The 12,500-nt window shown below is 43.3% G+C and overlaps 1 protein-coding gene across 3 annotated transcripts in view; it reads right to left on the reverse strand.

The window, feature by feature from the left end:
* Positions 1 to 12,500, reverse strand: part of LOC138981148 (uncharacterized) — a 203,091-nt gene that overhangs the window by 63,849 nt on the left and 126,742 nt on the right. The gene's annotated exons all lie outside the window — the stretch shown is intronic.

Below are 12,500 nucleotides of genomic sequence, written 5' to 3' on the forward strand. Positions count from 1 at the left end.
CCATCCACCAAAAAAGTGACGAAAGCCACGAGGCTGTCCTTAAACATGAGCAACAATGGCAAGCATAATAAACCACACTTACGCCGCCGTGTAGATAATCACCCACTGTGTTAATCCACAACAGTTATACTCATGGACATTCAGCAATTTTCGCCTATTTCTGAATGCAATAACATTGACGTTCTTGGTACCAAAGATCGCCAATAAAGTTTGAGTAGCCCCCGCTAAACTCAATACAGTAAACCTCGACTACAACACAAAATGGTACTAGCATCAAAAATATCCAAATAAATTTTTCCAGCCAGATTAAAAAAATAATCACAATGTGAAAAAAACAAGAACAAAATTAAATTAGTTCTTAATACATACACAGCATATCAACACTCACAGCACAAAAAGTATTGTCCTTGAGGATCGCAGAAAGTTTTTTCACTGTCCTTTCAACCATCATGTTCCATTCACTTCGTCAAGCGTGACAATACATCAGCTTCAAAATTCCTGACTCCAGGAATTGGCACTACTGTGAATGAATACTCTTGGAGAGACAGAGCCCATCGCAACAGTCGGCCGTTGGCAGTTTTGGACTGTCGTAAGTACGTCAACGGTCTGTGATCAGTCTCAACAAAGAAATGTGAGCCAAACAAGTAGCGATGGAATTTGTCAACTGCCCACACCAACGCTAGGCACTCTCTCTCCACAGTAGAGTATCTGGTTTCTCTTTCCAGCAGTTTTCTGCTGGCATACAGAACTGGATGAAGGACGTCGTCATCATCAGGCTGCATCAGGGCTGCTCCAATCCCCGTGGAGGATGCATCCGACCGCACTGTGAACGGCCTGGAAAAGTCTGGCAATCTCACCAGTGGTTCAGACGACAAAATTTCTTTGACCCTGTCAAAAGCCATCTGACACTCTTTTGACCAACGAACTTTGTTTGGTTGGTTCTTCTTTGTGAGTTCTACCAGGGGGGACACAATAGACGCGAAGCTTGGGACATAGCGCCTATAGAAACTGATGAGCCCTACCAATGACCGGACTTGTTTCTTTGTGGTTGGGACAGAGACATTCAAGATTTTGGACACTTTGGAGGGAACTGGACGCATGCTACCCTCCCCAACTATGTGACCCAAAAACTCAATAGAGTCAAACCCTGCCTCTACTTTCGACGGTCTCACAGTCAACCCATGTTTTCCCAGTTCTGTCAACAGTCCGTCAAGTGCCTCTAGATGCTCACACCAGTCCTCTGTGGCTACAAGTACGTCATCAAAGAAATGAACAGATTTGAACCTATCCAAATCCAACATCTTCATCATCCTCGCGAAAGTACTTGGTGCTGTACTCATTCCGAACGGCATCTTCTTGAACTGATATAGACCTTGAGGGGTACGAAAAGCCGTTTTTGCTCGATCAGACTCTGCCATCGGAATTTGCCAATAGCCCTTAGCCAGATCAATCTTCGTGAAATGCTGCCTGCCCTGCAATGAAGCAAACAGAACTTCCGGATCCGGTATTGGCTCAGCGTCAAACTCCGTAATCTTATTGAGGTGTCTGAAATCGATGCAAAAACGAGTACTTCCGTCCTTCTTCTTGACTAGAACAATAGGAGACGAGAACGGAGAAATAGACGGCTCTATTACGTCTAGATCTAACATCTTCTTCACTTCTTCTTCAACCACCTTCTGAGACTCAAATGGTAACGGATACTGTTTCACATTGACCACAGTACCTTCAGGAATCCTCACCATATGCTGCACTAGGTCACAAGTACCAGGCAAATCCGTCATTTTGTCCTGATGCTTCTGAAACACCGCCTGCACTTTTTGTTTTGCCTGCATAGACAAGTCTGGACTATAGACCACATCATCTACATTCTCAGTTTGAACTGTAGGAACTGACTGTAGTTTGACTTTCTGAATGTCTACCTCCTCTACTGCACTGGACCCACTGATCACTCCCAATGTGGCAACAACTGGGTTCTGACCAACAAACGACACCACACAACCAGACGACTCTTCCGATTTTCCTTGGCCAACTTTCTCGAACAGATCATGCAACGTTTTGTCATCCATTTGCATTTTGGACAGTTTCTCAGCATTGATATCAAGTTGGGGAACTTTAGCGGTCAACAGCGGTCTAAAAGGACGTTCTTCTCTAGCTTTTTGACCTCTTGTCTGGACTGCGCTAGTAACCTCGACACATCCAAATGTACATCCCTGTATTCTTCCCAAAATGACGTCACATACTGGATTGTCGATCACACATGCCTCAACACTTCCAGAAAAGTATGGTGTATCCAGACTCACAATCGCAATGGGTAACCGAACCAAATCCCCACTGAACTGTCTACACACCTGTACCTTCCCAGTAAACTGATCATCTCTCACTAGGGACTTCCTGACCCCAACCGTGGAACACCCACTATCCAACATGACCGTGACCTCACTACCATTTAAGGTACCTTCACATGTCTGAATAGACTCGGGAAGTTCATCACTACCTGAAAATCCTACTGACGCCACAGACTGCTCGTCTTCACTACAGCTGGACTCTTCAACAGTGACAACGGATACTGAAGCAGTATGCATTTTTTTGGGACAATCTGCCAACTTGTGCGAAGTATCTTGACACCACCAACACTTCCTCTGATAGTTCTGACCACCTCTACCTCTACCAGCTTGACTAGCACCTCTGCCACCCTTATTATCAGGAGAGCTTTGTTCTGTCGGTGGGTTTGTGTCAGCCTGACTATTCTTCTTAGAAAACCTGTGACCACCTCGACCACCTGAATGACCTCCTCTCCCACTTGGAAGACCGACATTAGCCAACAGAGGATCACTAGAACCTTTTGCTGCTAGGTTTTGACTAGGATGTGCTTCCCTGTATCTTTCAGCTGCGTCTATCATGGTTTGAGCGGTAGTATGCTTGTCTTCTTTCAGAAAAGTAACCAGAGACGACGCACAACTAGACAGAATCTGCTCTCTGAGCACCAAGTCACAGAGCAAAGCGAAATCTGTGCCAACTCCAGCCATATCTGTCCATCTAGTAAAAAATCTTCTCATGCGGGAGAAAAAGACATGCATGGTTTCACCAGATTCAGGTTTGCATGAGCGAAACTGCGTTCTGAAACCTTCTTCAGTACATTTGAATCTCTTCAACAAATGCGCTGACAGTTTGGCATAGTCATTAGTATCTTCTACTGGTAACTCTTGAAAATAATTCAGAGCACGACCTCTGAGTAGAGTAGGCAAAATCAAAGCCTTCTCATCATTTGACCACTTCAAGCTAGCTGCGTGCTTATCGAAGCGATACAGATAACTCTCAATGTCATCTGATTTATCATCAAAATAGGGAATCTTGGGACGATTGGCCAATTTATTCCTGCTTGCTTTTTCAACCAACTCGTCTGCTCGCAACTTTGCCTCCCTGTTCGCCTTTTCTTCTTCAATATCGAGACGACGATTTTCAATCTTAGCTTGTTCAGCTAACTCTCTCTCTTTAAGCTCACGTGCAGCAGCGATTTCTTTTTCTTGACGAAGATTTTCAATCTTAGCTTGTTCAGCTAACTCTCTCTCTTTAAGCTCACGTGCAGCAGCGAGTTCTTTTTCTTGAAGAGCAATATCATTTTCTCTTTTTCTTCTTGCTGCTCTTTCCTCACGCAAATTATCCTCCACATACTTGTTCAGTGATGCACCATCTTTTCCTAAGGCTTCACCCTCCACCTTAAACTGCGCTATCAAAGCTTGAACCTCTTCTTGAGATGCCATCGTGAACAAACCGCTATCACTTAAGCAAACTATGACTATCCTCTACATAGAATGCTAGAGGGCAACACCAAGACTTAGCTTTGACTAACGTGAACACAATAGTCCACTAAACTTTAGAATTTACCTGACTTCCTCAAGTACAGTACTAAAGCGACACAGTCTAGGAAACCGATCAGCTGAACTACAAGGGGAAATAATCAATACATTTTAAACTAGGCTCCGCTCAAAAACTTGGCCTAGAAACTAGACATACTCCCATTCCCATACACTTATGAATCAAGGCATTGCTGACCCACAATTATTTACAAACGGTGTACACGTAAAAGGGAAAAATGATGTGTCATGTATTATTCACTTGTAGGTAAAACTAACCTACAGGGCGCTTCATGTAAAGTAGGGGGAAAAAAGAACCTACTCACAAGCAAGAACCAACACTCAGAGAGACAAATTATTCTCAAAAATATATAGAATGTTAACTTGAGTGTCAGATAAGCAAATGACAAATGACTCACTCCTGTCCAAAATATGTCGTTCAGTCAGGCACAGGATGCATCCGTCCACAGACCAAGGAACTCCCTTCACAGGCAGATGACAAGGATGTCCATCCTCCAGACTGCATGCATCAGCATCTGCGCAAAACCAAATAACACTTCAGCACTACAAGTCAACAATATAAAATAAGCCTAACTGCACTCAAGGGAACGCACCAAAACAAAAATTAATCTTCAAATAATTTTCCAATTAATACAACCGCAAGCTCGCCAATGTAAGAGATTTGAAATAAAGAAGATCCGTAGTTATCCTTATTAATCTCCTTCCAGATTCTTTATATGTGCACACACACACACACAGTCAATCATCTGACTCCCGCTCAGAAGTTTAGGAAAGCAGAGAGAAGATTAGAAGAATTTGTAGTCTTTCACCAACTCATTCTTTCCAAACAATAGCCAATGGTTTAATTAGAACATACAAATTGGTTTGTTTCTGACATAGCAATTATCAACTCATTCCTCAAATTCTCAAATACTTTCTTGCTTACAATAATCAATTCATGACCTTTTGAAACTCATTCATTCATTGTCCACGATCTTGTGAAACTCACTCATTCATTGTCAACGTCATAACATATTTACAAGGACAAGAAAGCAAATAAACAAAACATAACTTTTACGTTATGTAGAGGTGACGATGTAGCTAGCCTTCAACCTTACGGCCTCCATCGCACCCTCGCCACCCTGGCACCACCCCGCACAAGTCAGACTGGGGCGGCCTGTTACAAAATATAACACCCTACTGTAACAACTAACAATATTCAAAAACACCAACCGAGCACAAGGAAATTATACAATTCCGAAATTATTCAAATACATAAGTCATGTCCGCGCATACAAAAGAAATGTTCAAGTTCACACAAAACTAGCAAAGTACCTCATCTTCCAATATGGCGGCATCCATACAACATTCCAAGTCATCCCGGCAATGTTTCCCGGTTCCAAGGTTGACATCAAAAGCAAGAGCAGGTTTTCTCATCCGAGAGCCCAGGTCGAATGACTTTCAATTGTCAGGCAGTTTACAATCACAACTCACAAAATCAGGCGGTTGCGATTATAACGCGAACAACTCGCACAGTTGTAAATTCACGTGCCGCGAACCCAGTTTGACCGTCCGTAGCTAACCATGGAATTTTACTGAACTGTTAAAAGTTTCCACTCTCAAAGTTAAACCACTCCTGACAACCTCTTTGTATTACAAAAAGCACTAGTTATATCCCTTCAACTATAAACACCATAACCGCCATTCATTACAGTTGCTCTCTACGGGTAACCAGCTCAGCAGTAAAATGGTTCTTGCGGCACTTAATCCGCCAAGACTAAACAACTGGTACTGTACGAACGTAAGTCCCAGTCGTAAAAGAAGTTAAAAAAAAAAGCCTACACCAAGAGCTCATGGGCAATTGATTATACAACTATTCCTCCAAATCACATTCTAACGTCAGTTACTGTCTAGAGGCACTCGTCCCAGCACTAAAATGGTTCCTGCAACAGTTAATCCGCCAAGATTAAACCTTTGGCACAATTCGACTGGAAGTCCCGGTGGTAAGAGTATTTCTCAGAAAAAGCCCATGCCATAATAAACCCCACAGGCACCGTATCATACAACTATTCGTCTAACGTCCGCACTAAAGCAGAACGAGGAATAAAATCAGACAGAACTGAGCACGACAAAACTCCAGGAGACAGCACACCGAACACTAACTTGGTTCTCGCTATTCGCGAAGCGACCGCATGACCGGCTTCACAAAGACAACATTAAACAGACAGTTCACTGAACACGTAACTGGTTCGAACAGTCACACCAAGAAAGAAGCTATACGACTGCAAGTCCAAGTGTTAAAAGACGTGCTCCAAAAAATAATCCACGCCACTAGAATTCATGGAAACCAAATCCTGCCACTATTCGTCAATACTCGCATTTAAACAGAGCCCGAATCAGGGCGAGCGGGTCTCATCATGGCAACACGTTAGGAGACCGCACAGCGAACACAAAAATGGTTCTGGCAAAGTCATTTCACCAAGAATCAATTAACCGCTGGCGCAATACGACTGTAAGTTCCAGTAGTAAAAGAAGTTCTTGGAAATAGTCCACGTGACTAGAACTCTTGGGCGCCCACAACTACTCTTCCTGGCCACAGTCAGTCGCTCGAACTACAGCAGTCCAGTATACGATTGGAGGGCCTGAGCAAGATAAAACTTCCGGAAAAGCCCTTGAACAAGTGTTCATGAGGGAAGCCATTATTGCATGCTCAACAGGTATTCGCATCAGCTGTAAAATAGTTTTCCGACCCGTTCAAAACTCCCGAAAAAAGCACTGGAACAAATATCTATGAAGGAAGACTCTATATAGTGCTTTGCATGCATTCGCATCAGCAGTATATTAACTCTCGAAACCATCAATCCGCCAAGACTTAACCACTGGCACAACACGACTGTAAGCCCCAGCCCCAGCAATAAACACAGCCCGGTATTTGGAGCGGGCGGGCCTCAGAATGGCAAAGGTTCTGCTGGAGACAGCACAACCAAGACACAACTAGAGAACAGTCGTTGTGTGTCCCCATAACAATTGTCAAAGGACTGAACTGAATTGAACTGAGAGCCCAGGACCCATAGTCTCTGCTCTATCCCGTGTGACCCCCAATGATGTTCCCGATCAAAGGACTGAACTGAACTGACCTGAACTGAGAGCCAACTATAGCCATATTCAGCAATTCATCCGTGCAGTAAAAGCGGTTCTGAGGGGAGTTGATCAGACCTCATCCTCTGGGATTTTCACAACAGAGAGGCGCCCAGAGAGAAAGGGATGAAGACACTGTTAAGGGTTGCAGATGCAGCCAGGAGTGGTTTAAGTACGGGTTCAGCAGGACAATTTTTCTCTGCAATTAGGGATGAGTGCAGTATAATCCACAGCTTGGCCTCATCCAGACCGTGAACTGTACGACACGAGCCACAGTGTATTCAACTACTTTAGTGCACGGGTTTGTCCCAGCCTCGGTTATCGATCAACGACGCGTCACAGTGCACGCGCTAGTTTTTGTAGAAACCAGTCACTCTTTTATGAAAACGGGTCGATTACAATTTAGCAGACAAGGATAACATTTTGTTATCTGTCATACAAAACTGCATTGTAAAAAAAAAAATAAAATAAAGGAAAAAAAAAGAAACGAAGAAGAAAAACAGACACATAAAAATCCGGCATATAAACCTCCCAACCACGGCGCTTGTAAAGAAAAAGAAAAAAAAGCATGTTTGTGCCAAGACCCCCCCCCCCTAAAAAAATCAACTAAATACCCAATAGATATTAACCTCCCGACCAACAGCACAGAGGATGGCCGTGAAGAACGAGCCGTCAATCGAACAAACAGCTATGATGTCATCCTCCTGAAATCCTATGCCCTTCAAATTACTGTTTATTCAGCGCAGCTGTAGACTGGAACATGTACCCCAGCCCAGCACTGAGTGAATACGATCGAAGTTTGGCGTGGCCGGCTTGGCTGAATTGTATTGTGCGCATGCCGCGTTTCCCTTTGGAGGTAGAGGGGGAGAGAGAGAACGTTGACCACTATATGCACTGTAGCTGTGGTTGTGGGCCAGTTGATAGCTGCTCTGGTTATCGGCTCACGCCAGCTGTTTGAACAAAAGTGGACTCAGAGTGGACTTGCCTCTTAATTGGATTTAGTAACAAACACTAACACGTACAGAATCACTGCGAAATCTTGGGCTGTTTTGAAAAATATCCAATCGTCCATTACTCAATATTATTTTGTCAGAAACAGTAAAAGCGGAGAATTCCTTAGAATATTTGAACTCTATAGATTCAAAACTTGCCTTCGATTGACTGCCATTCAGTCAGACAGTCAATCAGCTGAGTGATAAGCAAGTCAGAAAGTCGGCACAGATATGTTTCCGGTTTTCCTTTGGAGCAGAGATCAAACATTGACCACTGTGTAGTTGTAGCTGTAGCCGAAGCTGTAGTTGGGGGCCAGTTAGTTGCTGTTCTTGTTTTCGGCTCACGGCAGCTGTTGGGACAAAAGTTGACTCTGGGTGGACTGTCCTCTTAACTGGAATTTGTAACAAACGTTCTAGTGAAGCATCCAATCGAAGCCGTCGACCCTTTTCACGATGTCATTTCGTTCGCGAGACATTTTGCGCCCAAAAGGATCTCTAAACAAACATCACAAGTAAAGATCTCTTTCGAAAATGTGAACTTTTGTCGGCCGAATTGCCCGCTGGTCACCATACGAGATGCAAGAACCGAAAAAGTCAAACTGACTTTTTGGGACTGTTTTCAAGAATGCCCTTTTGTTCATCAGTAATTTAGCTCTTAACAGCAGTTGTAACAAACAGAAAAAAGAAAGAATTCATTCGAAATCCTGAACTTCTGTTGTATGTCTAGCTGCTCAAGCTCTACTGCTGCAAGAACGGTAAAATCGAAGGGCTTCTTCTTCTTCAGCGTTCGACGATGGCTGTGTCTAGATTCTTTGGCCCGTGATGTTGACGAAGTGGGCTGTCATTTCCAGGTCCTGAGTGCTGCCCCATAGCTTGGTGTGCAGCGATGTCCCTGTGGGCCAGACATGTTTCCTCTCACTGCAGTGGAGTTGGCAGGTTTGCAGGAAGTGGTCCGGTGTCTGGTCCGCCTCTCCACAATGGCACAGGGCCGACTGTCTGATGCCGATCCTTTTTAAGTGGCTGTTTAGTCCACAGTGGCCTGTCCGGAGGCCGAAGACAATGGTCTGCTCGTGACGAGTGAGCTGATGGAGGGCATCTTCGTGTGGATTATATCCATTGTTTTTCTTTTTGAAGGTGGATTTTTGCCTGTTTCGGAGTAGGGTCCTGGCTTCACTGTAAGTGAGATCAGAGGGTTGCTGCTCAGTTTTGCTGCCCTCCTTTGCCAGCCGATCCGCCACTTCGTTGCCCACAATCCCCGTGTGTGCAGGGATCCACTGCAGGACAACCGCTGTGGTTTGGGCCAGTGTGCTGAAAGCTCTGACAAGGGAGGAGATCGACAAGCGCTACCCTGCAGCTAGATGGACACACATCTTTACCGACGGATCAGCTGAAGACGCCACAAGAAACGGAGGATGTGGCGTATTCATCAAGAAACCAGGCCTGCCCCCAGTCTCTGTGTCAGCATCCGGAGGGAGATTGTGCTCCAACTACAAGGCTGAAGTTCTGGCACTCCACAAAGCCACAGAGACAGTCCTGCAGTGGGAAAACCGTCCCAAGAAAGCTGTCTTTTTTCAGACTCTTTGTCAGCACTCCAGGCCTTGTGTTCGGGCAATCCAGACTCGACCATGGAACACCTGATGCAGAACATCAATACACTGGCCCATTCGAAGGGCTGTTTCGGACTATTTTCAAGTATGTCCTTCCGTACACCACGACATCAGTAATTCATCTTGCATCAAAAATCTAAAGTCAACAATGGATTCGAAATCGTAAACTTTTGTCGGATGCCTTGCTGCTTAAGTCATTGAGCCTTGCCTTATGTTGCAAGAACCAAAAGATCAAATACTTTTTTCCCGACAGTTTTCAGAAATGCCCTTTCGTTCATCGCTCGTTTATCTTGCAAAAATATTAAAAGTAAACAATTATTTGGAAAGCTTGAATTTTTGTTGCGGGATGTCTTGCTGTTCAGTCAGCCTACTGACAGATTTTCAGGTAACGTCTTTAAGAATGTCCCCTCGTTCTTCAGTCATTTTGTACACATAACACTATTCGGGACTTTTTTTCAAGAATGTTCCTTTCGTTCACCAGGTGTTTTTGTGTGTGTTGCTCTTTAAACAATCTCGAAACAAATATTAAAAGTAAGAAATTCATTTCTGTTGGGTATATTGCTTCTCAGCCATCCTACGCCACAAGGACTCCTATTTTGGGGACTGTTTTCAAGAATGTCCCTTAGTTCATCAGCCATCCAAGTTAATATTTATCTTGTAACAAACATTAAGAGTTAACAATTCATTCGAACACTTGAGCCCTAGTCGGATCCCTTGCTGCCGAGTCAGGCGATTTTGCAAGCATCAAAAGATCATGACATTTTGGGGGACTATTTTAATAATAATAATAATAATAATAATAATAAGGGTATTTATAGGGCGCAAATCCTAAAATAGTTCTAAGCGCCTTACAATCTTAAATATAATCATCTTAATAACAGCAACAATACACAACGTAATTTATCTTGTAACAAACAATACAAGTAAACCTTTCTTACGAACATTTGAAGCCATGATTTTGGACACGTACCTTACTGAACCAGTCGCTGAGACTATCGTCACGCTCATAAGAAAAAATCCTATCTCAGTGTTAGGCATTTCTGTAGTGAAACTACAGGGGAAGCTACTGGAAGGGTATCTATCGTGTGGTAGAGAGTACAAACTCTCAGGCCATCGGAAACCATTGCCACGGTAACGTAAGAAAAACTGCCGATCTCGTTTCTTGAGTTAGGCACTTTTTCTTTTTGATACAGGAAGACTTGTTTTGAGAATGTGAAGGTATGCAAAAGCTCTGTGTGGCTTGTTATGCAATTTTGCTGATTGAACATGTTGCTGTCAGCTCATTATCTCACGCTTACCCCGTGGTAATAGCTCAAGATAGGCAGTTTGCAACTTATAACTGAAATGAGATAGGCAGATTGTTCAGAAACCAAAGATTTTTTTGGGCGTTTTTCTCAAAACATCAAAAAAATTACATCGGCAATTATCTTATGAGCGTGACGCTGTGTTGCAAGACACCACACCTCAAAATGATTGTTTTGCCCCGGGTTGTCCTAGTTTGTTAAATAGCTTTTGTGATTGACGTTTTGACATTTGTGCCAGTTTACTCGGGGGCAAAGAGCGGATGTATAAATTATGGGGACCTTTTCTAGAACGCGCCTACTTTCATCGGTCATAAACCTATTAACAAACATTACCAGTCAACCCTTTATTCGAAATCTGGCACGCTTGTCAGATACCTATTTGCTGAAGCAAGGCATTGCCTTTGTCGCAAGAATCAAAATATCTTTGTTCTTAAGATTATCAAGAATGCTCTCCCTTTACCAATATTTTGTTGCTGTAAAAAACCCAAAACAATTAAAGTAAACACTACATTTAAAACCCGCAAATCGTGAACTCTGGTCGCGGGATGTCTTCCAGCTTGGTACGTCATATGTCGCAAGACACAAAAAATCGAAATGACTTTTCGCCCCTTTATCCTTTGCTGCGTTCGTGTGTGACGTTTTGACCTTTGAGCCAAGTTAACCGGGCAGCAGAGAGCAGAACTAACATGGGGCAGAAGTGATTGTCAGATAATTGCAAACACGGCAAAAAGGTCACGTACGTCCCATTCTCAGATATGTGATTAATGATGAAATATCGTCATACAGGGCCAAACACGGATCCGTGGGAGCTGTGGATAATTTCACCGTGAGAGCGAGAGGAGAAATATTTCAGAGAGTTATACATTTTTATAGATTGATAGATTTATAGAGGTTTAGCTGTGAGCATGATTTCACAGTAATAGCAAGGGAGAAATAATTTAGAAAGTTATCTTTCGACCTTTCGGAGTTGGGGATACTTTTTTTTAGAAAGAGGATCACGATGATAGTGGGAGGAGGTAAACTAACGGTTAGACCCTCAAATAATTGCTACTTTGAGCAGGCTACTATACTCTGAATTTAAGTATGAGGTATAATGCACAATCTCGCCTTGCTCTCATACCTGCTCAAGATGAGTGAAAGTAGGCTGACACTGAACTGACATCATCACTGATGATGATATAACAAGAAAAACAAGAAATTCCTCCGAGGTAGGAAAAACACACCCGTCCTTACCATTCTCACTGCCACCAACTGAGAAGGTTATTTCCCTTTGACCATTAATATGTCCCTCTATAAGTCCTTGTAGAATCTTAATCCACCAATAACTCCCTAACCGTGTGTTTGACTGGTCCCAAGTTTTGTAAGGACCGTCTCAGGAATGTATAGAACCTGTTCACCAAGTTTGGTGACGATCGGTCCGTTCATTCTTGAGATCTATATGCGAACACAAACAAACAAACAAACACATGGAGCGAATCCTAATCTTAATCTTAATCCACCAATAACTCCCTAACCGTGTGTTTGACTGGTCCCAAGTTTTGTAAGGACCGTCTCAGGAATGTATAGAATCTGTTCACCAAGTTTGGTGACGATCGGTCCGTTCAT

This window comes from Littorina saxatilis, linkage group LG12 (genome assembly GCF_037325665.1).
Source record: "Littorina saxatilis isolate snail1 linkage group LG12, US_GU_Lsax_2.0, whole genome shotgun sequence".
Classification (NCBI taxonomy): Eukaryota; Metazoa; Mollusca; class Gastropoda; order Littorinimorpha; family Littorinidae; genus Littorina; species Littorina saxatilis.